General features: G+C 40.2%; 1 protein-coding gene across 16 annotated transcripts in view; it reads right to left on the bottom strand.

The window, feature by feature from the left end:
• The window catches only part of INPP4A (inositol polyphosphate-4-phosphatase type I A), a 125,521-nt gene that overhangs the window by 54,618 nt on the left and 43,319 nt on the right, over nucleotides 1-27,584 (bottom strand). For 13 of the 16 annotated variants that reach the window (XM_065658526.1, XM_065658527.1, XM_065658533.1 and 10 more), the window contains one exon: nucleotides 18,549-18,608. The exons of 1 other annotated variant lie outside the window; for it this stretch is intronic. The gene's annotated coding sequence lies outside the window, so the exon portion shown is untranslated. Of the gene's footprint in view, nucleotides 1-12,459; nucleotides 12,604-18,548; nucleotides 18,609-20,562; nucleotides 20,631-27,584 lie in introns of those variants that run through there. 2 more of the 16 variants (XM_065658529.1, XM_065658528.1) reach the window with 2 other exon arrangements.

Genomic DNA, 27,584 nt, shown 5'->3' with positions numbered 1-27,584 from the left:
GAGTAATATTCCACAAGAGTTATTACCAGGATTTATGCAGCACAGCAAAACTGGAGTCTTATGCTTCTAACACAAATCTGCTGATGCATATTTCTGAATCAACATTTGTTTTGTACTCCTGAACTGTGTTTTGTGTATTTTTCCTCCATATATGTTTTTTTTTCTCAATGCATGCCTAGACTATGTCTAATAGCCATGTTATTGAATGTCTTTTCAAATGAAATAATTACTTTTTTTCGTTCCAGATATCTGATTCCTTTGTGCTGCTTTCATTTCTTCTTCCCGGAAAATAAAATGATTTGTTTGTTTACCTTGATCTTTCTAAATAAATGGGAGAAAGGGTTGTTGTGGGCCAAGATGCTGACCGCAAGGCTCTTTCCTCGATTCCTTTCTGGAGTCATGTAAACAACGGGTGTGATGCTGGCAGAGAAGCATAAGCATCCAACTCCACACAGGCCCACAACAGTGAACGCTTCCCACCACTGCTCCCATTTCAACACCTTGGTGGGATAGCTGTCCCAGTGAAAGGAATCATTTTTCATATCAATCCTACCCTGTGGGTTAACAGTAAGATCACCCTGTAAGATATAACAGGAGGTGTGTGCTGCCTCAATATCTTGCCAGTTTCCAAAAATATTTTCCTTGACAACTATTTATACAGCATGCAGACCCCACTTTTCTGGCCCTGTCAAAGACTTCAGACTCATCCAGAAAATCCTGTCCAAATTCCTGGGATCTGGGCCAAAGCCTCCCAATGTTAGGGTTGCTCTCTTGCCCAAGTTGTGAGAAGAAAGTATAGAGTTTCACACAGGGCTATCTACAAGCCAGATAAAAGCAGATGTGAGCTGAGATGACAGCCAAAAGGGAGTAGGGCTGGTAGGTTTGAGGATGGATGGATGGATGGATTGCTGAGTAGGACTCAGGACTAAACAGAGCAAAAGATATTGCTCATCACCTGTCAGCCATTAGCTATGCCTCAAGACAGACACTGAAAGAAGAAATAAACCTATTTCTGAGCGGGCCTTGAGCAAGATGCAGCCTTTATATACTCAAGAACGTTTATACATTAAAAGATTATTCAGGAGCACGAGCACTGTGAAGAAGCAAGAGGAGACTCAGGGACAACTAAAGGGACCGTGTTATTGGGTTGCATTGCCCGATGCAGCAGGCGCACTCCAGGTCGGTGGGTGCAGATGTGCTACCCCAGTTCCCCCCTGCACCCCACACCTCCCTCCCACATGCACACCAGACACATCCACATCCTCCCCGCCCTTCATAACATGGTCACAGCAGCTGCATTCTGATCATGGCCAACGAGACGGGGAAGCAGGAAGTGAAGTGACAGGGTCTGAGATACACGAATTTGTCAAAGTTTTTCTGCTATAGGCAAGGAACTGCTGCAGACAGCTCTCTTTCAGAAAAGGTAGCCATAATTTCACTTCCCGACAAAGCCAAAAAACATGAAGAAGTAATTTTTCAGAGGTCTCAGAATGTCACTATCTGCCCATTGCAGGTCACAAGGACGGATACTACTGACGCTCTTCAGAAAAAACTGGTTGGGATGGTAACTTCAGAGAAACCGACATTTCTACACTTCAATGTCAACAACAATAGCTTCATTTTAGTGACTGTGCTGATGAGAATTGTCAGCAGTAGACAATACATCTAGAATTTAAGTAAGAAAGAAGAAATAGGGAGATGTAAGGAAGCCCAGTAAAATAGTTCACAGAAAGCTGTATTATATTTCCCTATCTGTTTTTCACATGGAATAAACTGCACCTGGATTTTAAGAGAAGATACATTTCACCACATTTCCAAAAAGCAATGTCCACATCAAGTATAAACTGAACTGTTGCTAACAAGACCTGACAATGTCATTTACTAAATGGATTCTTAACTTGTAGCAGAGCTACTGAAACATGACAGTGTGTGAAAGATTACATGTATCGACAGACATGGGTGATTTTATGACATACTGGAAAAATATTTGGAATATATCGAAACATGCTGTATTTGTTTGCTGAATTTAAAAGGCCTAAATCAGTAACAAAAACTGGAATGAATAAAGTATGTGACCTACAAAAAAATAGACCATAAGTGGCTTGCATGTCTTTGAAGTGAACTCATAAGAGGAAATCAAACCAAATATCGCTGAAATATTTCAATGAATTTCATTATGAATAATTCTCCAATGTAAGATCAGTGGCTTTCTATTAGAATATCATATTTCAAAATTTGTCCTTTACTTGTGAAAATTTCCATGAGGCTTCCAAGCTTTTTATATCAGCCTTACTGAAATACTATATTCTTTGTTGAGGTGTGATTGAACAAAGGAACTATTAAAGAAAATAAATGTCTTGTACTGAATATTATGATGTCTCTGTGAAAAGACTGAATATTATGATAAGCTCTAAGACAGAAAAGTCAAAGATAAAATAAAGTTTGGAAAGAGTAACTAAAGGTATTTCTGCTACTCTGATGAGCTTAATGTATAAAATAAGCAAACATATGAACACCTACAAATAAAAATGTTGCAGGTACTTAGAAGGTTCATGTCTCCTCACTCCAATATATTACAGATTAAAGTGGTTTGTTCACACAGAGAAGGTAGCAAGTCCTTGTATAGCTGCAGTATGTGTTGTGCAACACTTTATTCTGCTATGACTACGTTATTTTCTTTTACTCTCATCTGCTAACAGACCAAATGTAACAAACTTTTCAGCCCCAAATTCAGAGAAAAATTAAGACTCCTATAGGCTTTGGCCACCAATTTCACATTTCTAGAGTCCAGGGCTTTTAAAAACAATTTTAAAATAATTGTAACTACAATCTGCTTGTTTGTTTTCAGCAACTAGTATTGATCAATCTTTAGAACTGACACAGTTTAGTGGGCTTCAAAAGTTTATTTAAAAAAATAACAACTTCAGAAGGGATGGTAGCAAAGACCACAAAAATATATAAATGCTATGCAAAGACAAAGGGCAAATATTAGTGCTGCGTTCCTTGCAGTGCTCAAAAATGAGCTTAAATGTCAGAGTTTTGTCAATTCTCCAAGCACTAACATGCCTTATAAAACTGCTATGTTACTATAGGCCAAGTTTATGCGAATTTCACTTTTTTAAGAAGCAAATTTTGCATGGATACAGAAAAGCCTGAAAATGTGAAGGATGCATCTCAAATTACTTTCCTTCTTAAAGTTCATGACTAACTCACTCTCACGACTGATACATCTGACTCTCGATTTTGTATGCTGAAGGCAAGCAACAGTGACACTGGCTTCTCCTCCTAACTCCAGATGCCTCCCACCACACTCTCTCAGAAATTCATAAGCATGCTGCCTATCACAGTAGTTAAACCTCCAATTCAAGGCAGGCAAGGCAGCCAAGACGATGTTTCTGCCCACAGCTGCCTGTCTTGCTCCTCTGGCCCAGGTGCAAACAGGTACCTGCACTTCAGCCACACAAGTTTTTAGTCCACGGTCTCATCGAAGCCACTTTCAGCAACAGGTTAAACTAAGATACTGAACTGCATCTCAGTATGGGCACACATTTCTACATCCACTGTCTCTGCTAGAGAGGCAGTATCTTTTGGCAAAAGGGTGGGACCAAAAGCTGAATATGAAGACTGGGTCAGAGCAAAAGGTTAATCAAGTCTGGAGTCCTCTCTGAGAGCAGGCAGAGAGACTGAGAAAACCAGTACAATGAACAGTACTGGTATTTTGTGAAGCATCTTCAGGTTTGCATTCCCAGATTCAGCTGACAAGCACTCTAAGAACTTTCTGAGCTGGACACCACACCCAGACCTCTGTATTTATGGGTTGGTGGTAACATGACAGCTAACGTGTTACCACAGTTCATCATTGCCCCTTGTAGCACTGTTACCCTGTAGCCCTGTAATACCATACTGCCATCACTACTGACTGGCCATAAGCCTTGCAGGGGGGCTTGCAAACGCTGAGGACTTTGGCTTTTCAGCCTTGCTTTGTCTGAACTTTACTTGACCTGCGTGCAACTTTGTTTTAGCCTGCAATTAAACTTGGTTTAGTTGTAACAACAATTTTTCCAACTGCCCAGAACTCAGTGGCTAATTTGTTTTTACTTTTGCTTATCTTTGTGTGGTAGTATCATCATTTTATAACTCCCCAACAACCACAGAATCATAGAATGGTGTGGGTTGGAAGGGTCCTTCAAAGCTCATCTAGTCCAACCCCCCGCAATGAGCAGGGACATCTTCAACCAGATCAGGTTGCTCAGAGCCCCGTCCAGCCTGGCCTGGAATGTCTCCAGGGATGGGGCATCTCCCACCTCTCTGGGCAGCCTGGGCCAGTGTTTCGCCACCCTCAGTGCAAAAAAATGTCTTCCTCATGTTTACCCTGAATCACCCCTCCTTTAGTTTAAAACCATCACCCCTTGTCCTGTCACAACAAGACCTGCTAAAGAGTCTGTCTCCACTTTTGTCATAGGCCCCTGTTAAGTACTGAAAGGCCACAATAAAATCTCCCTGGAGCTTCCTCTTCTCCAGGCTGAACAACTCCAACTCTCTCAGCCTGTCAATGATGTGGTGTAGAAAAATACAGGCCTGGTATGATAACAGAGGCCTTGAGAAATGGAGACATAGGATGCAGAGGAGAGGAGTACAAGCATGGGATAAAAAGAGATAAGGTACAGAGCTGACACTTGGTGACACTGTGGCTATAGACCTATGGTCACTTAAACAACTGCAGACTTGAGGCTGGCTAAACTGGCTTCAGGGGCAATAAACAGAACAAAGAAGTAGTATCTAACGTGTATGTAAGGTACCACATATAGTAAATTTAGATGTAACGTGGAGCTGCAGACCAACGAAGCAAGAGCCAAGTTTAAAAACTTATTAGCAAACATAAAAATGGTCCTAAAAGGATCTGAGAGCGAAGAAGAAGAGGAAACTATCGACATGAACATCATAATCCTCATGTCAGAATCTGACGTACTTTAGATAATAACAACTTCCTGCCTTTAGATGTAAGATGTGTTTCATCTTTGCACATTAAAAAAAAATTGAGTGTAATGGCACAGATGTGGAATTTAGTGCCATTCTTCACTGTTTACTTGTACCAGCAGATGCTGTTGTCATCCTGTGTTTTAGGATAGAAATTTTTGAACAGTTGGGAGCACTAATTTCACTGTTTCCAGCTTTTTAAGGTCATGAAGATCTCATCTCTACAGATTCATTTAGGGAGTTTTTATAGACTAAAGATGCAAGAATGAGAGCTAGACATAACATTGTCAGGATAGTTTGTGATCACTGAGATAACATCTATGCTCCAAGCACAATCTATTTTCATCCTCTGAAAACATAAAATGATTGTCTGCCCACTGTGAACCACGGATATCGGTGTAATGCATCTTCATAAAATAATTGTTTTAAAACAATAAATGTCGTTAAACTAAATTTTTTTAACAGTTTGAAGTGAAACAAGCTAGAATTATGACAAAATGAAACAGGACATCATTAAACTCCTATATCAGTAGCTTTCAATCTTTTCTGATTTGAAAACTTCCTGAAAATTTTCCAGTGGAAGAACCCTTTGGAACAAGCTAATTTAAAGCTACTGATCGTAGGCTTGCTTTCCTCTGCCACTTCCCACCAACTTATTTGCATAGTTCATGGACAATTTTAAACCACCAACTTAAAACATTATAAGAACTGAACAGCTATGATTGTCAAGACTGTTGGGTTTTTGCTGTTGTTGTTCTTTTCATTTTACATTATTTCCATCTGCTCAGAACTACACACATTATTCACCTAACATTCTAAATTTTTCCATGTTTCGTCTTGATTTAGAAGTAAATTTGTATTCGGAAAATGTGAGCAAAAGGCTTTCTGGGCATTTTCCAGTTCTGAAAAGGGAAAGTCTAATAATAACTTCTTTATCAAATTAATAACAACAACAACAAAATAATCTTTTTCAACAAATAAAAATGAAGTGTAACTGAAACCCTGCATGGCAAATAGTTTTTTATGAGGTATAGACTTACAAAAAAAACCCCCAATCCAAAACAAAAAACACCAACCAAGCAATTTGCTATCCCAAATAAAAGCGAGTTAAAGAAAAGTCAGAGTCTGGCATTACCTATGAGGAAAGAAGCCAGTGACTACTAGTTGAAATGCAGGAGACTAGCACTCAACCCAAGCCCTGTGGATCTTTTAATAATGAAGCAACAACAGTGTCAAATTCTTACGAAAATTCAGGCTGCTAAAGGATGATGCAGCCTCAGTTCAAAATAAAGACTGTGAAAGCCACAAAAATGCTGTTCTCTGCACTTCTGCTGTAGTACAAGTTTTCGTATAAGCCCCACAAGTAGTTTAGCTAATTTGAATGATTTGCACTGTAAACTCCAATTTTACAAATGAATGAGTGTTTTCAGAGATCCAGAGGGAGTGAGAAGGTAGAGAAGTTGGACTGTACAGTCAGACAGAAGATGCAAAAGTGAACATATTTTTTAACATTTCTGTTTTTAAAGCATGATCACTACACAAATGGGCAGTTTCGCTTCCAGTTAAACTCGCATAAAAGTGAATGTCATGAAACTGCAGCTGTATCTGCCTTTTACAACTGTAGATAAAATTACATTGCCTGGGAGTGAACAACAGTGGCATCCAAATAACAAGTGACAAAACATATTCTATTTTCCTCCCCAGTGACACTCCCAGGTCAAGCCTGCATAAGTGAGAACAGAGTTTGCAAACACTTATCCAAATGGATTTTCCTAATGTGATCTGTCATAGTATAAAAGGACTCTTTAATCTGCCAAGATCAAAATATACTATGAATTTCTTCTCAGTTCTGGGAAAGCTCTGACCATGCCGTAATTGCTGTGTCTGTTTTTCAGGAGACTTAACAACCACAGTCTTCTCAGCTCTCATGTTCAGATTTTCCTTTTTGAACACTGACATGGAAACTAACCTCAGGACAGAGGATATCTTACTCCTTTCACACTATATGATTTCAAAGCGAAAATATTAAGATTCAATACGCCAGTGCGGCCTCTCTAGTGACAGATGCAGCTGGTCATAGAAGGGATCTTTCTTATTCTGTGAGGCTCCTATTTAGTGTACCGATTTTGTCTAGTCTAATGAAAGATATTCTTTAACGGATGCCAAGTACTTATGGGTATTTATTGGTGCTCCTAGGAAAGGAGAAAAAGGAAAGTTTTTTGAATGACCCAGAAGAGTAGCTCCAGCTGAGTGAACCTGCACTGAGAAAGTTACGAGCTGCTTTTACTTTAAGATTTGAAGAAAAATCATCAGAGATTTTTTGTCTGTGCTTGCCTCTTCACTGCACAGCAAGACACCCAAGCTCTCATTTACAGACAACCTGCAGTAGACCAAGTGCATTTCGCCATAAAGCTGAATAAATATCAACAAATGTATATGGTAAAACACATCTCTCTTGAGACCACTCATTCCCAGTGTTCTGGGTGGCTGTCTTGTCTGCGGAGATCCATCACCACTGCTCCCCAAGTGAATTTTGCTCCCAGCAGTGCTTTCTTGAAAAATCAGTCCTCGAGAACTTCTTCTTTCCATCTTTGCTCCTTCCCCATCAAATAATATCTGAAGGCATTGCTCTCCCAACTTTCCTTCTCAAATAAATAAACAACTGTGTGGCAGTGTTAGTTGACTGTAACTATGACTTAACCCATTAAAGCAAATGGGTTAACACATATAACCCATTGTTTGTCTGAGGATAAAATGCACCGACAGGCACCATACAAAACAAAGTTGATTTGTCATACTTACAAATCTGAAATACAAAAGGCTTTTCTTCCTGTTATAGTATATGGATTTCAAAGCTGATTAATAGAGAAATATCAGGGAAATAAACAAGAAAATATTAAAGTTTGTAATTCAGAAATTAAATTCTACCTTTTAAACTATTACTAAGTGCTACATATGTCTGAAATGTTTACAAAAGACATTTTTTTCAGAATCTCTCTTCAACCACCATTTAAGTATACTGTTACAGAACTTACCCTTGAACTAGCAAAGGACTCATCTGTTTGAGAATGCATCAGTTGACCCAGAATGTTTTCTGTTCTCCTACCTTATTGTTCAAGAGATTAAAATTCCCCCCAAACACTTTCTCTTTTTACTTTGTTCCTATTTATGTAGCCTATGAACTATAAGACAATAACAAACAAGAGCAGCAATAACCTTTTTTTCGCTAAAAATGAAAACATGAAAATCACTTATAAGTAACTGTAATTATATGCCAAGTTTAAACCTTTGTAGACTTACATGTGAAAATACTCATAGCTCTTCTGCTAAAAAGTTAAAAAAAAATTTAAAAAATTCCAGCGAGCCAAACTAAGCTGTTTATATAAACATGTACGCATGTAATTAGAAGGCAAGAAACTCCTCTCCTAGTAACTGTGGATAGAAGGAGGATCACATAAAAAATTGGCTTTTGCTGCAGAATATGGTATTGAGCCAAACAGAAGGGAGTCTGATTGTTTACCATCTTTTCTGTATTCCTGTTACCAAGATTATTACCATGATATTCCAACCACTACTTGGACATGCTTTCAACTTGTTTTTTACCAGTCTTCTTTCCTAATATTGTTACTTTCTTTCTGTAAGGAAGATGTTAATTTTTTTCCTTTGCTAAAGGTTATTTATGTTCTTCATAGTAAAATCAACGAGTTATTGAATTAACCTGAGCTCATGCATTAAAAGAAACAGAATGCAGGGAAACTCAGTTACTTAAGGAATAAAGGTGTTGAAAATATTTCAGAAGTAGTTTCCTTTAATTTCTGTGGCAGTTTAGCTAAAGTTTCCCTTCTCTCTAGATTGAAGATCTTCATCCCACACCTTAAAGCACAATGAAAACCTCTAAAAAAGGAGAATCAACAAAAGGTATCTCATGGTGGCTGCTGTCCGATCCACCACCCATAAAAATTACAGCTGGTGCCTTGGTTCGAACAGGTTTAGCTTCTTAAGTCCAGCCTTGTTCAACTAGTGCTAACAGGGTTCACTGCAGACTAAGGCACCTGTCTGTATTAACTGGTATGTTTATTAAATGGATCCCGGCTCACCTTATGGGATGGAATTAGCAAGCTGCGAGTGCCAGGTGAATAAAAACAACAAAATCTCAAGGTGAAGATTTCCAAGTTTATGGAAAGAAGCTCCCAACCAAAGCGGTGGAAACCCCACTGTCCAAGATGTTTCCAGGACACTCTTAACAAACCTATAGGGTTACACAGCCAGAATTTCCTCCACGTGACTCTTTTTCTCCACACCTCCACTTTGAATCTTCGAGAATATTTGGCAGCTGCCTGGCACAGCTCCAAAAGATCACCTTATCACAAATCACAGCAAATTTACATAGAGGAAAGTTGCCAAGGCGAACATGCACAACCACAGTGAAAATACCTCCTTTCAGAAACACCAAATAAATGTTCAAACATCCCACTAAAAATAGCTCAGTGTTAACAGCTGAGCAGCCCTTTTAAATAATTTTTCTTTGTTTGCTCATGTTAATGTGTGCAAAAATTCAACAATAAAGTACAATTTCAGACAGCTTATTTTTTAATGCTTTCAAGGAGAGTAAGCTCTCATAAGGGCCCGAGCTACAATTCATCTTTTAGACTATCTCATCTTTGTGTTCTAGGCATTTCTGGGATTAAAGTCTAGCAGGAGCTGTATTAAGATTTTTTTCTTAATATGGAAATTACAGAACAATCTTGAACATAAATATTTCCAAATGGATGTATTTTTGTTTCAAAGCAAAATTAGCATAAACACATTTGAAGAAGAAATTAATATTATCTCTGTCATGCTTGTCTACAAACCCCCAAAATACCTTGGGACATTTTTAGTTTTTACAGCATATAATCTATCCAAACAGAAAACATATTATTAAAAGTATCATGATAGAAATAACCAAATAAGTTGGAACAACCTTCTCTCTTGTACTGCATATAGTTCAACAGATACAGTTCACATAGATCCTATTTAATAGTACAAAAATATTTCATTTTTTATTACTGTTTAAGAATCTGTGTGAACAAACCATAAGGACAGTGCTTACCTTGACTAAACACTACACTGCGAAAAGGTTAAGCAAGCTGTAGAGTCTTCAGATGGGATTCACTTCACTGAACTGTACTGAAGTTAAGCCAAACAGGCAACTAGTTAGAACTAAGCAGAGAGAGACAGGAATCCTCAGAAGGCAATTCTTTCTGACTTTCAAACAGCTATCTTAAGAGACTATGAAACAGGATTAATTTTGCATTCTAATATCTCGTGTTTAATAATGATCTCCAACAGTTCTTTAGCAGACCAGGGAAGCATTCCAAACCTGACAATACTTGTCTCTTAAATTTGTGCTTATTTCACCCATCCTATCCCCCAAAAAAGAATTGTGATGGGAAGCAAAGGTTTCCTACAAATTTCTCTATTTGTTTTTCTTCCTCAATAGGACTGTGAGAAGCCTTTTTCCTTAAACTTAAGAGGCAGAAGTCCCTCAGACGTGATCATCTTTTCTCTTCCAGAAACCTCTTCAAGTGTTGTTCTTCCAGTTTTTCTGGGCATCCTTATAAGTGACAGTCATGCAGGCCTGGGATGCTTCAACTGTTGTCTCTCAGGAAGAGGCTTAGACAGATTTTCAAATTAAACCCCCGGTTTACTAGCCATAAAAACATGACTTGGAGCCAAATAAAACCTAGAATATAGAAGAAAAGGCCAAACCTAAACTGGGACAGATTCTAAATCTAAGGGAGTTGACCAGGACTCTAATAAACCTGAAAAAGCACTCAGAGTTTTTCACTCTTCTCAGTCCTCTCGCCTTGCCATCCATCCTCTCAGACTGTCATTCAAAGCAGTGTTTCTAGCAGAACATCCCCTTTCCAAACTATTGACAATTCACTCCATAAACAGTGTTTTTCTTTACTGTGGCAATTTTCCAAGTAAGGACTGTGAGACCATTACACAATTGTTTTTTACCACGGAACAATAACGACTTAGTACGACTATGCAATAATTAATTAAGAAGCAGGAAAAAAAAAAGAGAAGCTGTACTATTCTCTGCTGATATTTTTCTAGGCGCTTAAAAACCTCAGAAACACAAGCCCAAGCACTTATTAATAAACAAATAACTAGAGAGATAAACATATCATTGCCAGAAGTACATTAAAAAGGTTTCTTGTTGTGGCATTTTCTTCCTGTTATTTTATGGATAATTCAGCTAAATATAATGACCTGATCAATGTCTTAATAGCTGATAAAGCCACTTAAAGCAACTCAGGATTTGCAACAGAGCAGAAAGCACATTACTTACCCCTGCTCAAAGAATTCAGATCCTTTTTGAACCTGGTGATGCGACAAACCAGCATCTAGCTAAAGGGCAGTTCTTCACCAACATACAGTTACAAGTTTAAGCATTTCTCAAACTAAGGAGATATCTGAGGCAAGGGCTGTCACTGACTGTAAATACCGCACTCATCATTTGCCACTACAGGCACATCAGGGATCTTCACAATTTTCTCGTCAGAGCGAGCTTTCTTCTCACTGGTCGTAAGTTTGCTGCTCAGCAGTCTCCTTCTAAATGTATCTTTGTCACAGGTTAAACTTAACACACCTTTGTCCAGCCCTACAAATTCACTTGATGCCTGATTTATCATGCAGCTTTCCTTGTGCAGTGCATAGAAACTACAGCAAAATACCAGCAAGTATCACACTGTATGGGAGGGATCAAAAAGCACAAGCTACCAAACAGCCTAACTCCAAAGAATCCAAGCAATCATCGCCCTTCAGAAATCTTTAAGCTTTTCCTTAAATGTACATCAAGCGTTCTCCTACCGACTACTGCCATATATTACAGGATTATCTCTTTGCATTTCTATGTTGGTTAAATATTTTATTCATGTTCTAGGGACACACACAAACACCAGTCACTAAGAAATGTCATATATTCAGTTCATTTCAACTCTACAATCCCGCATCTGGACACTTCTGTTTCTGTACCATAACCTTCCTACAATAACACACTGTTAGATGTAAACTTTCATTTGTCCTCTGATGGACTACAGCCATCCCGTGTGTTAGCTGTCACCCAGCTGCTATCAGCCACATTCCAAAGCTCCCCATGACTCCAGCAGCACAGCTGCAGTAATTGCATTTCCCATTTTGCTCCTCTTCCTGACATAGCCAACACAGCTGCTTCAGACTCCTCTTGTAACATCGCTCCTTTGATCATCCCTGCAGCTTTTCTCTGCATCTGTTACATACTGAGCTGACGTTTCTTGGATATTACAAGAAGTGTTTCACACTTACTCCAGATCAGATCCCAGTACAGATGGACCCAGCTGAGGCGCCCTCCCTCAACTGCAAATACCTCTCCTGACACTTCTCTGGATCCCATCCATCATTTTCATGATGGTGTCAAATTGACAGAGTAGAGACAAACTTGCACCCACTTACCCTCATACAGGCTTTTCTCCTTCAAAGTCATCCACTGCTGAACTCCCTGCTCATAGAAGTTTTTGCATTAGTTCCTAAGCTGAGGCTGCAGCACCATCCAATTTCAGGCATTCAGGACAGATGCCAGAGTCAAGTGCCCAGGCTCTGTTAACAGTCAAGAGAGAAAGGCAGGAGTTGGGTGCTTAATTAAAAATCCGCCACTTTCCACCAATTATATAAGAGCTTAGACTGCTAATTTTGATATCAAGGTTAAACTCAGTAAGTGAATTCCTGCCAGTATGTGGCCTGACACTTCCCTGTGTTGAATTCCATCCCTTTAGTATTACCTAATTGTAAAATTAATTGTATAGTCATTCCATCTAAAACTGTGTACTGGAAATTAATCAGCAAGTTTCAACAGCCTGCTTTCAATACAACATGACAACAAAATCAACTCAACCCAAGAAAAAAAAAGGCAAGAAAACTAAACAAGTTAATTAACAAAGAATAGTTAATCTCATATGTCTACCCCCTGTTGTCTCCCCTTGTGCCAGTTCTTCGTGTGAGTTTACAGTTCTTATACTAACCTAACCTTTCTCCACCTTGAACAGTAGTTTTGATCCAGCACTATGTTAAATGGTTCAACAGAATCCAGAGAGACCAGATCTAGCACGGGTTTTTTCTTTTTCTAGAAAACCTACTTTCTTATTAAAAAAAGATACTAGGTCAGTCTGACATGACCTATCTTAGCAAAAAAGATTGTGTTTCATCCTCCTTCCACTCAACTCCGGTGTCTTTAATTATTCATTCCTTCAAAATTTTTTCTAAGGTTATTAAGGTCAAATTAACAAACCTGAAGTTGCCTAGACCACATTTTCCATTTCCTTAGAGATATAGATAACATTCAACAGTACCAAGTAATAAAAATCCTCTAAGATATCTTAGTAACAAATCTACATTTTAATTACTCATAAAAATAAGTTACCTTTAAGAAATTCCCAACTTGGGAATTCCCAATATAGCACCTTAAAAAGTCACTCTGACAGCCAGAAAGTCTTGATTGCTTTTAAAATCCGAGAGATGCAAAAACTGAATGCTTCTTCTGAGATTACAAAAATCTACGTGAAATGATGAGTAAAATATGCAAGACTTCCTGAAAGCTCCTGAGACCCCAAAATCACAAGATGCACAGCAAGATATAGCGAGGGCTTTGTTTAACTTGGGAAATCCCAGCGTCAATCTGAGATGCTGCTGGGATCTCTGTTACACAAGCCTCTTTAAGAGGTACACAGTATCTTAGATTCGCAACATTCAGTACAATTTCTTATATTCACAAACTGTTCAATATGTTCATGTAGACTTTTTGATGCGTTGGGTAACCCAAACATAATACATCTGGAAAAGCTTTTGTGCTGCAGCATGATTTTCTTGATAAAATTAAGACTTCTTAAAAGGATAAATACACTATCCAGTTCAAGAAAACTGTTTGATAGCATGTAAGAACCTTTTCTTCCTTTTCTTATTGATTCATTCTTTAAACAGTAGAAGTGTGAGTTGTGCACCCTGGTGCTTTAGAAGTAGGTTCATAGCTGTCTGTACAGGTCACACAATGTTCAAAACAGGCAGCCAGTTAAGATTCCTTCTAAATATCATGGCTAAAAACTTCTACTTGGGCTCTGCCTAAATTAACACATGTGGCACCTCAATAAACTCTCGTTCAGCAAGGCAACTCAGTTTGGGGGCAGCACATAAGCCCATGTGTAACTATAAGCTCCAGTCCCACTGAAATTAGCAGAAACATTAAAATTCCTCCTAATGTACTTTAAGACTGACCTGACCTCCTGGGAGATCTCAGATCATTGACAACTGTTCTTCACCAAGAGCTGCAGGTGCTCAGTGTCTGCAAATGACTTTTATTCAGATGTCAGAGTTCAGATTAAAGATATGTATTTGAAAATTCGACCTTAGGTATTTAAAGGCCATCTGCCCTGCCCTCTCAAAAGTTATGAAAAATCATGCACTAAAGCTAAAAATAACTAGGAGCCCCTTCTGCTATTTATTCTGCAGAGACTGGCATGCTAGCAATGCCCCAGTCTGAGGCATACTACCAGTTTTTTTGCTTTTATTACAGTGCTTCAAGCTACTGTATTCCACCTAGCCTTGGAGACCATACGGAGAACTAGCAAGTGTTAGTACTGCACAATCCAGACCTTTTGATGTATAGAGGACTGGACGGAGGACCCACACAGTCACTTCCTGTCTTACCTTCCTGGCAAAAAACAGCACTGGAAGTAGGAATTATCCACATCCAAAGTTTCCAAAAATGAAAGTATTAATAGTATACGGTAGGTAGTTGATTTTCAGGCTTGGTTTAAATGGTTCAGATTGTGTTAATCCTCTCGGTATGTTTTAGTGAAACAATTATTTCTGAAATCCTTATAATGATTCTGTAGTAATTCATCTGTGTATCTCTCAAGGATAATGCTGAGATTATTAACAATTAGGCATGGGACATTTTGTAATTTAAACACTGCAACAGTTTTATAATTAAAATGCAAACACAAGAGTGAAATGAGCATCTTATTGAATTGTATGTGAGCTTGGACAGGATAATGTTCCAAACACTCCCAATGCCTGACTTAAGAGTAGCAGTTAATACCAGAAAACCCTTAATTTATTTTTGTGCTTGCACAGAACATGATGTAGGTTAAATACTTGTAAAAACAGACAGAGTAATGATAGTAAAGAAACAAAGTAATAGCGCGCAGATCATGGTAGTCTCTAGACACTTAAAACATCTGCGATTCTGCTGCCTTCTTCTCACTGACTCTGTGCCCCCTACAGTCGTTTCTCATCAGCTATGTATCATCGTGTCCTCTTACCCTTGTTTCTGTCCCTTTCCTTGCATTCAGGCTCTGCTCAATCTGATGATGCCTTCATTTAAGATTTTATTCAGACTCATTCCTCCACCTCTGTCTTCACTGCTAAAGTCACAGTTAACTCTGAGAGTCAGAAAAACACCTAATGGAATACAGAACATTATTGAAAGGCCAAGCGCCTCACATTATGCAATAACTACACAGTAGTTACTGCAATTACACATACCAGTCTGGCACAGTGCATGCAACCAATCTAGCACTAACAAGAGGATGATGAACATGATGGTCTAAGAAACTGCACACTGAAGACAGCCATGCATTCACACATGGCCTGCTCTGCATTTTAATACACTTGTCATGTATTGATAAGGATAATGGCTGAAACATTGTGGCAAAACCAGTTCATCCAGCCACAGGAGAAGATACCTTCAGTATAGGGTGAATTGTGATTTACATATCAACAATGAGCTAATGAGCCACAGACAAGGCCGGCTGGCCGATACTGGACGTGGGGGATCTGCCAGAGGGCACATAGCTCCACCTTCTGATATGCCCAGCATGGCACAAAGGGAAAAGCTGAGACCCTTCAACATGGCCTGAGACTTTTCAGTCTTTCGCAATCACCCCCTCCCCCCAGACTTTCCTCTCCTTCACAATGATACCTCCACAAAAGACCAAAAGTTACGCAAGCAGGCAACCCAGAGGGCTATAAAGGTCCACCTTGTGCAAGCACTGGTGGCACCCATCCACCGTCCTGAGGACCACTCTGCCCACCAGTCTCACCACATGAACTGAACAAGACACCAGAGGACACTTTACAAACAGGCAAGAAGGGAAAAGCAAGAGAGGAAGGAACAAACCAGCAAATTCTGGTTTTTGTTAAAGAACAAACTGTGAAAGTGGATAGTAAGCATGAATTGAAAGCTAACAATCATAAGGTAGTTTGCTGTGCTAATAAAAATTGCCTTTCCTTAGTCACTCATGCAGTTCGTCCATTCATCACCTACACCAGTATGCGCTTTACCAAGGCATGTTTTCTGGAGAGAACTGACTGAGGAGAAAGCAAGGACAGTTACTTAAAAAGGGTGTCACTGAAGATAAACTCTGTGTTACACACAGACTTTAAGGAGCCTCAATCAAAAACACTGTGGAACTTTACATATGCAACACTGAGTTCGACTCTTAATGAAGAAGCCACTAAAGAAAGTATGCACCAAAATACCAAGCAAGGAGGCAAACAGAAGTGGGTGGCATTCTCTTGTCTTTCTTTCCTATTTTCTCTCCAGATCTCATCTAACACAAAGCTTCAAATGAATAGTAGAATCTGTCTATATGGAGTTGATTGCACAGCCAGGGCCATATTTGAGAAACACTTAATTAGGATGATACACTGTCCCTGCAGGGGAGCCCCAAATGCTGTTTTTTTTCCTCTATTGTTATGGATTTATTTGAAAGTGTGGAGACAGACCCCACTGGGGAGAAGACATAGCTGTCTTGGGGAAAAATGACAATTCTTTAATTTCTTCAGCAAGAAGTAGCGCTGAATTGGATGGAGATGCACGATTGCCCCAGGCATGTCTTTTCCAGTGCAGACAATGATTACTGAAAGATGATGATATAAAGAAAGATGATCTGAATGGCTAGTATTACTGCAATTCCTTTTAAGTCACAGTAAAGCTAGCTACAGGGTCTGGCAACACTAATTTGCTGCTGGCAACTCCATCTCTGCCTTCCTGGGATCAAAAAAGATCTCTAAGTGCATGCCTGTTTCCTGAGTTATTCTTCACTGAACGGTTCAAGATGGTGAAAGGAAAAAAATTGCATAAAGCCCATGGAGCATCCTGTTGTGCACTGTATTCCATTCTGCCCCAGTTAAATAACCAAGTCCATGGTACCGACTGCTCATTTTAATTCCAGAGGTAGGCACAATCATGGCAGCACACCTCTCTAGACTTTCCAATAACTGATCCTCAGTCTTCATTAAGGCACACATCTGATACAAGAAAAGCAATGCTGCATGAGGAAGTGCATTTGCTGATTCCATCTGCTTGATCTTACAAATGAGCTTTTTCTCCCTTAGCAGGAATTGGGGAAAAATATCTCTGAGAAGTCACTACTGTTCACCACTGACAGTATTCCAGCATTCATTCTTCGCTGAACTCTGTAAAAGGGCAGTAAGGGCACTATATGAGAGATGAGGAGACTGAGGTTTCCCCCTCAATTTCTGCACATGATTACTCACGTGACTGTTAGCATCACATTTGACCACAAGCATGGCATTTCACCCCTCGCTGCCTCCTATTCCCAGACCAGCAAAACCTCCTGCCTCTACTGGAAGACTTATTTGTCGTATCTTATTATCATACCGCCTTGAGGTTAAGGCCACATCCCACACATCACCAGCATGTATGCAACAACTTCTCTTACCCTCTGAAATCCCAGAAGCCAGGTGCAGCTGGTGAGTCTGACATACAGCCAGCCTGTCAACAGCTGCTCTGGCCCACACGAAGAAAGAGAAGTCCTATTACTGAACTTTGCTTCGAAACGAGTGGGGAAGAATCTTCTTGCAAGTCTTCTACTAGCAAAAACCCCACCAGGACACACAACAACCTCTCAGGGCCTAGTAAGGTGACTATCAGACTCAGCCCCCTGCCACATCACAGGCTGTGAAGTAATTCTTTCACTATGGAGAACTAAATACTTGACAAATGTTTGTGAAGTGCCCAACAGGTTTCAGTTCCCATCCTGAAGGATAGTGCTCGATGCTACAGCAATATTCAATTACAAAAAAAGCAGATCTGCCTTCCTCCATCTCTGTTGACCCAGGACGTTCAAGGGAAGAAAATTAAAGAACGACCAGTTTGTTCTTATGGTGGAAAAAGGTGCCAAATATTGACCTTTCAGCATAGGCTGTACTTTAAATCTCAAAAATTTCCAGAAACACATCACTTGTTCAAAGATGAATAAATCACACTGTCACTAGCTAATGACCTACCTCAGCTTCTGTGGACAACACACTCAATGATAACACAAAACCTCTGGCCACAGTACAACACATAGAGTAAGCATGCCGCTGATACCAGAATACAGGATCTTATCAGCACTTCATTATTTCTGAGGTTGAAGTTCCTTTTGCTTTGTACGATTCTAATTTATTTAATCTTTGAACCTTTGCATTCAGTGTCCACAAATCATCACACATTATAATAGCAGTCACTAGAATTATATTACCTTACTCCATCTTTCACAGATGAAATTTGGCATGTGCATCCAGTTCTTTTTTAATAAAGCCTGAAAGACACACAAAGGACAAACTGTTACAGACCGAATGGATCCAAATAAACAGGCTACTAGTATAGGAAAAAAAATCCAGGGGAAAGCAATAAACATAGGAACAATTTTTTAAAAAATCACATTTTATAACACAGACCCTTTATCATTTGAAATAGAATCTGGAGCGTGGGTCAGTTCTGAGGAAAGATAATACAAGAATAAAGCCAAAAGGGAAATTTCAGAATCAGGTACTGTTACTGTAACATTTTACACTTAAGGACTGCAATGTCTATCTCCCTTCTACTATATTAATGAAAATATAATGCACTTAACTAAAATACTTTTCTATTAAGTTTGTAATACACTCAACGCAGTTATGGTATAAGAAGCTCAATAAAGTATCTCCTTCACATCACCAGCAACAACCGAGCTGTCGCAGCACAGCTTCTCAACTCAGCTACCGCCTGACTGCTCCTTCCAGCTGCAGTCAGTGCTGGGGTCACCACATGGCACTGCAGCAACTTCTCCAAGAGGATGCTCAGTGAAACAGAAATGCTAACAACTGAACCCAGCCCCCCAAGCCATTTTTACTTCCTGCAGGTCCAGACTGAATACAGATGCCACTGGCAGAGAGATTTAAGAGTTTCATTTCTTGCTGCCAACATCCACAGCTCTTCCATTGTGACAAAGAACATACTGTCCTTGGCCATACCAACATCACTCACCACAGCTAAGCAATAGGCATCTTAATGGGGTTTTTTCCCTTCAAGAAGTATAATCAAGACATTTTCTAGCATGTTTTATCCCATAAATTGATCAGCCCAGAATCCTTATCCAAGTTCAATGCCAAACAGGTACACAATCCACACTGCAGTAAAGGCAGCTAGACATGAAGGTTAACTTTAACCTGAGAAAGCCACAGCCCTCCTAGGTTCCCTCTGTAGCCAGCCAAATCCAAGATCTACACCGCTTAATCCACCAGCTATTGGAGTCAGACCCCGAGGTGCAAGTGGGACTCCCCACCACACTGCCCAGGGCTGCTTCTGCTCTGCCTAACACAGTTATCACACAGTATCCTAACATTTCACTTGTGGCTTCTCCTCAGCCCACATGGTGATCTTAAAACACAATCATTATTTTGTGAGGGTACTGTTGTCAATTTTCCAGTTAACAGTTGCTGGAATGATGCAAAAGCTGTGTTGCAATCCAACAGAACAGTGCTTTATAGTGGCAAACTGAGAGTAGGTGCCTTGCATGCTGGCACAAGGGCAGCTGAGAGGCTGGATAGCGCAAAACCTGCCAAGATGGAGAGCAAGGTGAGGTACACAGACAAACCTGGCACAGTGCTGTCCATACAGGGAGCAGCCCATGGAGTGAATTATCTCTACCAATTCACTCATTCCGGATGCAAACCTGAAGTAAAGTAACATGCAGTATGAAAAAGCAAGGAATCAGGATAAGGGAGTAAACTGGAGAGCAAAATGCGAATGAATCATATGTGAAAAGGGCTGGGCTACAGGACAGTCCAAGACAGCAGCCAGCTGAATACTCTAGCTCGCTTCTCAGCCTTTGACTTTGAAGGCAAGAGACAGGCTTCCTCTAAAGTGGTCCTACTGAAGTTATTAACTCCTTCTATAGCCCAGACATGACCACCTCAGGTATACTGGGTTTTTTTAGTTTCCTCTTTTTTTTTTTTTTTTTCCCTAATGACATGAAAGAGAATGAATGTGAATCCATGCAGGTCCTTTTGCAGCATCACAGCATCTTGCAGGCTGAAACATTACAGAAGAGCACAAGCCAAGCCCAGCAAAATGACACTGGTGCATTCAGCACACTCTGCTGAATGATTGCTCCACTGCACATCTCTTTCCAAGAGGGAATCCATTCCTCAGCACGAGGTAATCAAATCTGAATTTACAGAATCATTCAGGCTGGAAAGTATAGCCCAGCTTTCCACTCCAAGCAAGGTCACCTCTCAGCTCAGACAAGGTTGCTCAGGGCTTTCTCCAGTTGGGTCCTGGAAATCTCCATGGACAGAAACTGTTCATCCGCTCCCAGCAAAGTGTTCCACTGCTCGACTACTTGTTGTAACAGGTGCCACTGGAACCAGTAGTACAGTTATTTCACATTTCCAAAAGCATTACAGAAGGAAAACAATAATTAATAAGCAATTGCTTACTCCACAACTGACGCACCACACAAATTGATTATTCAGTTTCACACCTTCGCCTCTCTATTTACACTCAGAACAAACACATTAACTATGTACCTGGAAATTATAAAATAAATCCATGGTTCAAATTTTTTATCCTAAGGCCAAAACAAAATCTTCTCAACTAGTATGTTCTCCAGGACAAGAACAAGTATGATTTTTAATGTGAAATATCTGCCATTTTGCTACAACAGCATGTTAGAAATCTTTGACTACAGTACCACAAAACTGTGGCAATGCAACAGGTTTCTACGTGAAGAACATACTTCTCTAGTAAAATACACAGATGGGGCAAATATATAAATACACACAGTAGGATTAAGAAAGCTAAGACTTTAATTCACAGAAAAATATACTGATCAGTCATACACAAAACACTCCTCATAATATTAAATTCAGGGAAGATTCATACATAAAGCAAACTGTTCAGATTTGTAATGCAGTAAATAACACGCTATGTGTAAATATTTTTGGAAAATCAAAACTATTAAAGAAGAACCAGGACTGAAGTAGAAGAAATAAGATGAAGTTAAAAGCACTAAGAGACACACTACACACTAACAAGAAGAACATCTGCTACAAATTGGGAGTTTATAAGTTGAGAAAAACCAAGAAAAAGGAAGATCTCTGTGTCAGACAATGCAGCCACAAAAAGGACAGATAATGCATGAGGGTGTACCAGCCAATGTGTTCTTGTCACTACAAAAAGCAGCAATGAGACCAAGTCAGGCACACTGGCTAAAACAAGCTGAACGCTGCCCACTTGGGTCTGTAACATGTAGTTATGAGGACAACTGAGAGTCAGCCTCCGCAGAGCACTCCAAAAAATTGTGATGTTTGGCTAAGTGAAGGCTGAGATGAATTACAATTTGCTCTCCAAAAGCACATGACAAGAGATAAACACCAGAGAGGTGAAAAAAGCTTTAAGATAAATAGAATATTAACAAAATAACTAACCTAACTAGAATGATGGCAACCAAGAAAGCTAGTTTAGCCAAGGAAAAACTTGGTTTCCATACAAAAGGAGCATTAAGCGACAGTTAACACTAGACACAACAGCTCAGGAAACTCCTTCCAGCTCTGCGCTTCTATGCGTTCATCAGCAAACCATCTAAAATTTCTTACAAAACTACACCTCTTCACAGAAGTAAGGCAGCTCAAGTTTTCTTCTCTTTCATTGTCCAAGGTGAAGACAGAACAAACTTGAGGTTCACTTCTGTGACTGTCAGTTCACATGAGAAGTTACAAAGCACTTTACTTACTCTGGCTTTTGGAGAGTTCCTCAATGAGGACAGAGACATCTGATATTACGTGGAGCTCTTTTCAGAGTTAAATGTGATATGCAGTAGTTTTTGGCAAAGTCATTTACTATTTTAAGTCTTTTTAACTTTCATAAATTCAGTGCAGGCACACAAAGTTCTAATTTGGTATCCTTTATGACTTCAACTGTATTTGTTTAGTATAGTTATTTTTTCTTTTTTTTCATTCTAAAAGCAGGGCACACACAGCTCTTAGACACCACGAAAGCTACTCAGAAAGCAAGTCAGAGCCAACCAGTCACAAGACCAACGGCTGATACAACGGACCTGCTACATTATAACCCTGTAATATACTGTACCACATTCACCTTCAGGTCATTTAATATAAATACTTAAAACTTCATAAGTTATTATTCATTACACCTAAAGTGAAGAAATTAAAACGGCAGAGATGATAAAGGAATCTAAAAATCCTATTTATAATACTGCGGCAAAAGGCTAGTTCTGTGGCCACAGGTAAATCCCTTTCACCTCTGCGGCTTAGCTCACGCATCTGCAAAATAGACACAGAGAGCCAGTACCTAATACATCAAGTTTCTCTGCTGGCAAGTTACTTTCATACCTTGCTCACCACTATCAGGAGGTCACACCCATTTTGCAGAGCAACATTGGAAATCACACATTCTAGAGTGATAGGTTTTGAAATCAGTCTGTCAGTGAGGGTTTTAGAAAAATATTGCAACTTCTGCAGAGCAGGCTACCTACCAATCTCCCTGCAAGGTCTGACCTCACGCAGGTGCCCTCCTGCTCTGAATCCCATTCTAAAAGCAACTTTGGTTCTCCAACTACATTTCTAGAATCCGCCTGTAAGTTCTCCTCTTTGACACGATCATATTTTCTAATTACACTCCAATTCTGTTGTGCTTTGGTACCTGACTAAGAACCACTACAGCGCTAGCTTTAGTCGTAACAACTAAATCGAACATCAGTAGTATAGGCCCAAGTACATGCCCAGAGAGTCCAAAGGCACTTGCATATGAAAGATTCTAACTGGGCACCAACTCAAGCCCCTCTTTTTCACCCTACGTTGTACTTCTCAAGTTACATTGCCCTGTAACAGCACTAATACGATGGCAATGTGTGGTAATGCGCTACTGCAGATCACACCAAGGCACAGGCTTCTTGGCATGTTCTGCCTCTGGCCTTCTGCATTAAGGAATGATGATAGGAAAAAAAGGTTCTTCGAAGACAGTGGCATGGTTTTGCTTAATTAAAACCATCTAGAAATTGTTTTGCAATTGACCGATGATGGTAGTTTAAGCTTTAGTACTTGCTGCCAGATTTTAAAAGCCATTCAGATCCTTCATGGTGAGGAAACGATACATAGCCATTTTTTTTCTCTCCAATGACTTGTACTTGCAACCAGGGTTACCACACAAACTGAAGAGAACACCAGTTCTCAAATTTGCCACACCATTATTCCTAAACACTGCAGAAAGTGAAGCACATAACACTATTCCCTGGGGAGAAACCTCAAAGTGTGACACAAAACAAACATAATAATGACAGGGAGTGTACATGCTCCTGTTGAAAATCCTTGACTTTCTCCTCCACCCTCCCTTCTTCCCTCTTTCGCACTCACTGGACAGCTGCTAAATCACTCCATGGAGGAAGGAACAACTAACCCTTTTCCTTTGCAATTAAACGTGGTGCCAACATCTTTGAAGGGTACCTGAAACTCAAGATACCAGGTGTGATTTTGCTCATTAGTTAAACAGAGAAAACAGAGCTGCCTTGCCCAGAGGCCAGCTGTGACAGCATTTGTGCAGGCACAGGTCAGCAGACATGCCCTTCCCATGGGAGTTGAGCCAAACTAAGCTACTGCCTCCCATTGCTTGTCCTCGCTTTCCCCCTCCTATCCACCAGCAAAACTGCAAATGTTGGTACAACCTAAACTTCTTTTTAAAAACAAAACCAACAAAACCCCCCAACACTAGACTACTTGGACACACACACAAAAGAACAAAACAGAACAGTTTGCAAAAGGTACAATTTAAACCAAAGCACTCTGACAGAACCAAGATGGGGAAGGGCTATATTTACTCTTTATGGTGACAAATTTGAGGAGCAGGAACCTCTGCAGTGCACAAGCAGCTGAGGATGAACCGCATGACAGTAGAGCTGCAAACAAATGCTCATTCAAAGCAAGTTGTCAGACCCAATGTAGGTCAGAAGACATTTTCCGTAAACATATTTTAAAGGCTCAAGTTTCCAATAATCAATCTACGAACTCGGGCAGCATGTTCTTCTTCTAGGTCAAGATAGTTGTGACCCCTGCTACAAACCTCAGGCACACAGAAGGTAGAATATACTGTGCATCCTGCTGTGCTCTGTCTGATCTTCTTTGCCTTGCAGCAAATAAATTGCAGCGTTCTCTGAACTCTTTTACAAACTATATACAATTTCCTGAAGTCTTCCCTCATATTTCCATTTTGATATACCAGTCTTCAAGATTTTAAAGAGCATAAACATATGGAGCAAATTATTACTGTGATCAATCTGGCGACTCCTTCTGCAGTAGTAACTTACACAAGATGCTCTCGCCATTATATCAAAATATGCCTTACAGAAAAAGAGGAAACTTGCCTTGGCTTGATCTAACTTCCTCAGAATCATTTCAGATTTGCTTGCATTATGTATGCAACCTGTACTTTCACAACATTAAATTTTGAGCTATTTTCAGCTCCTGGTTGGGAAGAAATAAAACACACATCTGTGACTGTATCTGCATCCCTGGTTGCAGCAGTGCTCCAGCATTCCTAATGCTAGGTCGTGTTCCTGAATGAGTCACAACTTCTTGTGGGGCAGAAGCACAGTCACTATTTACCTTGCTCTGCACCTGATTTTCATGGAAAGAAAATCATGGTACAAGCCAATACCTCCAAAAGTTGAACAGACACGGAGCCAGAACCCACAGCATGCCCCCCCATTAGGTCTGTTCCTCAATGTCGTCGCATACACACCTCCACAAGCCAGTCTAGCTAAAGACTGCTGTCCTGCAAAATGAGAAGTGAGCAAAAGAAGATTACAAAACACATTCTCAAGGTCAACCTGGTTTGCACAAGTGGATTCTGTATTTCGTATTCTATTTTAAGTACTAAAGAGAAGCCCTGGTTTGCTATTACAAGTATGATCGATCCAACCATTCGCTACGTGCTTATGTAGTAGAGATGAGGCGCTTGAAGAACGCCCGGGACCATAGTGAATTAACTTGAATGTTTTTGTAATATTCTTGACAGTAAATCAATGGTGTCCAGTACCTAAAATTCTCACCTTCTTCTTTCATTTATCATATTAGTGTCACAGTAATATACATTTTTTCTTAGTTACCAAATGCCCATGTGCCCACCCCTTTTTTATCACAGGAGCCTACGCTTTCAGTATTAAATAATATTCCACTGTAAAACTATACACCCAAGCAATAACGGGTGGAAACTACCTTCATGTAATGTAACCAAATGATAATTTTCTGAGGGTGTCCAGTTTTACAAAAATCCCTGAGATGTTGACATTAAGATGGGTTTTTCTTCTAGGGTAATCCATTGCAATGACCTTGTCATGCATATACATTTGTGGATCCCCAAATGCAACTTGAGAGCTGATGCAGATTAGAACACTGGGCATTCTACTCAGGAAATGAGCAGCACAAAATGGGGAAATCTAGGCTGCATTATTATTTTTTTGCACATAAATGGTCATATGTTTACTGTGAAGACATTTTCTTGGGTCCCAGAAATATGAATGACAGAGAAACAAGGGGAAAAAGTGCAAGTTGTAGGGAAGCTGGGAAAGTCATAGAGAAGTTGGGAAAGATATCATACTTCTAAAATATAAATGCTGTAAAATATTACACTCTCCATTAGCTACCTAGCCCTCCCAAATGCTTATTTGCCACCTCCGTTCTTTCTCTTAGAAGCCTTTTAGAGATTTGGAAATGCTGCTATTGAAAAGTAAGCACTGTGCTAGGAATGAACTACTTTTCCCATTTATCCTGTATGCCTTGCCTATGACAGGAAGGAGTATCAAATCTTCACACAAATTGAGTCAAATCACTAGCAAGTTCTTGTCTACTATTTATCACAAATATAACATCAGCTAAGCAGATCTTCACACTGATAAGTGTTCTGCCCTCTGTTTGTCTTTTTGCTAAATTTTAAGTAAAATTGGTATTTAAAGACACCATCAGGTTTTAAAGAGACAATTGTTATGTGTGCCAAATTGTTTCTAACCCCCAATAAAAATCTTACCAGTGGCCCCCTTGTGACATTTTTTTATTTTCCATGAAATTAAAATCTGTGAGGATGTTTACGTATCTGAAACATAAATCCCACTAATAAGCACAGGAAAGAACCTTCAGCTCTTCAGCTCTTCTTGGGCTGCTAGGAAACACTTGCCTCGCACAAAAAAAAAGCAAAGCATTTACAAAGTAGCCAAAACTCAGACATCATGGGTTTAAAGCCAAGCCCCTCCCTTCCTCAGTTCACACAGATAGGCTGGCAGCCTCCCATCACTTCCAAGCAGCCATTGGAATAATTTCCCCAGGGAACTGGCGGATTCCCCAACATCAGACACTTTTAAAATTCCGCTGGACAGGGTGCTGGGCCATCTTGTTTAGACTGTGCTTTTGCCAAGAAAGGTTGGGCCAGATGATCTTTGTGATCCCTTCCAACCTGGAAGCACAAGAGCAGCCTCTTTCTTTAAACACTTTCTGTGCAAATGGAAGTTTGTCCTTCCACGTGCCCCACCAAGTCCCCTCTCTCACTGCTCTCTGCACCCTGAAGGTGCTCAGACCTCTCCACTACCCCTATGCGCTGAAATGACACAGTGTCTTCAAAAGGATCCTGTGAGAGAGCTCATCTTCAGATGGAAAAACAAAACACACCAACTACCCCATGCAAACTGGCCAGCACCTCCACCTCCCTCTCCGGGGCACAGAGCAGCCGACAGAAACTCACGGCAAAAGGGGAGAAGAAGGGGGCTGGATGGCAGGAGCTGACAGGATTGCTGCTGCCTCGGCCTGACAAAGCTCCAGCTGCCGCGGGTCTCTCCCGGCCGCAGGCATCGCTGCCCTTCAGAAGGCAGCCCGGCCCATGGGCGGCATAGCCATGTCTCACTGCCCACTCAGGCCCACAGGAGCTGACTGCTGGGCGGCATTTGCGGTTCCGCTAAGGAGGAGACCTCAGATCACCGATTCAGTCTCTCTCAGACCATAACAGTTAAAAGGATAATAATACTTGTGTGCATTCAATAGACGCTGGTAAAAGAGAGGCAACAATAAAGGATGTAATTTCACTGTATAGCGATAAATGTGACAAATTAAGGTCATGGCATGGGAAGACAGTTTAGACTGTATTTCACTCTGATCCCTCCAGCCCTCGCTTCATGGAGCTCAATAAAATAAGCCTCTTGAACACCTCTAGCAATGAGGGTCGTGGCTTTCCTTCAGAAATCACAGGTCTGGGT

Source organism: Caloenas nicobarica, chromosome 1 (assembly GCF_036013445.1).
Source record: "Caloenas nicobarica isolate bCalNic1 chromosome 1, bCalNic1.hap1, whole genome shotgun sequence".
In the NCBI taxonomy this organism is placed as follows: Eukaryota; Metazoa; Chordata; class Aves; order Columbiformes; family Columbidae; genus Caloenas; species Caloenas nicobarica.
The sequence above is the reverse complement of the archived record's forward strand: the minus strand, read 5'-3'. Positions and strand labels throughout refer to the sequence as shown.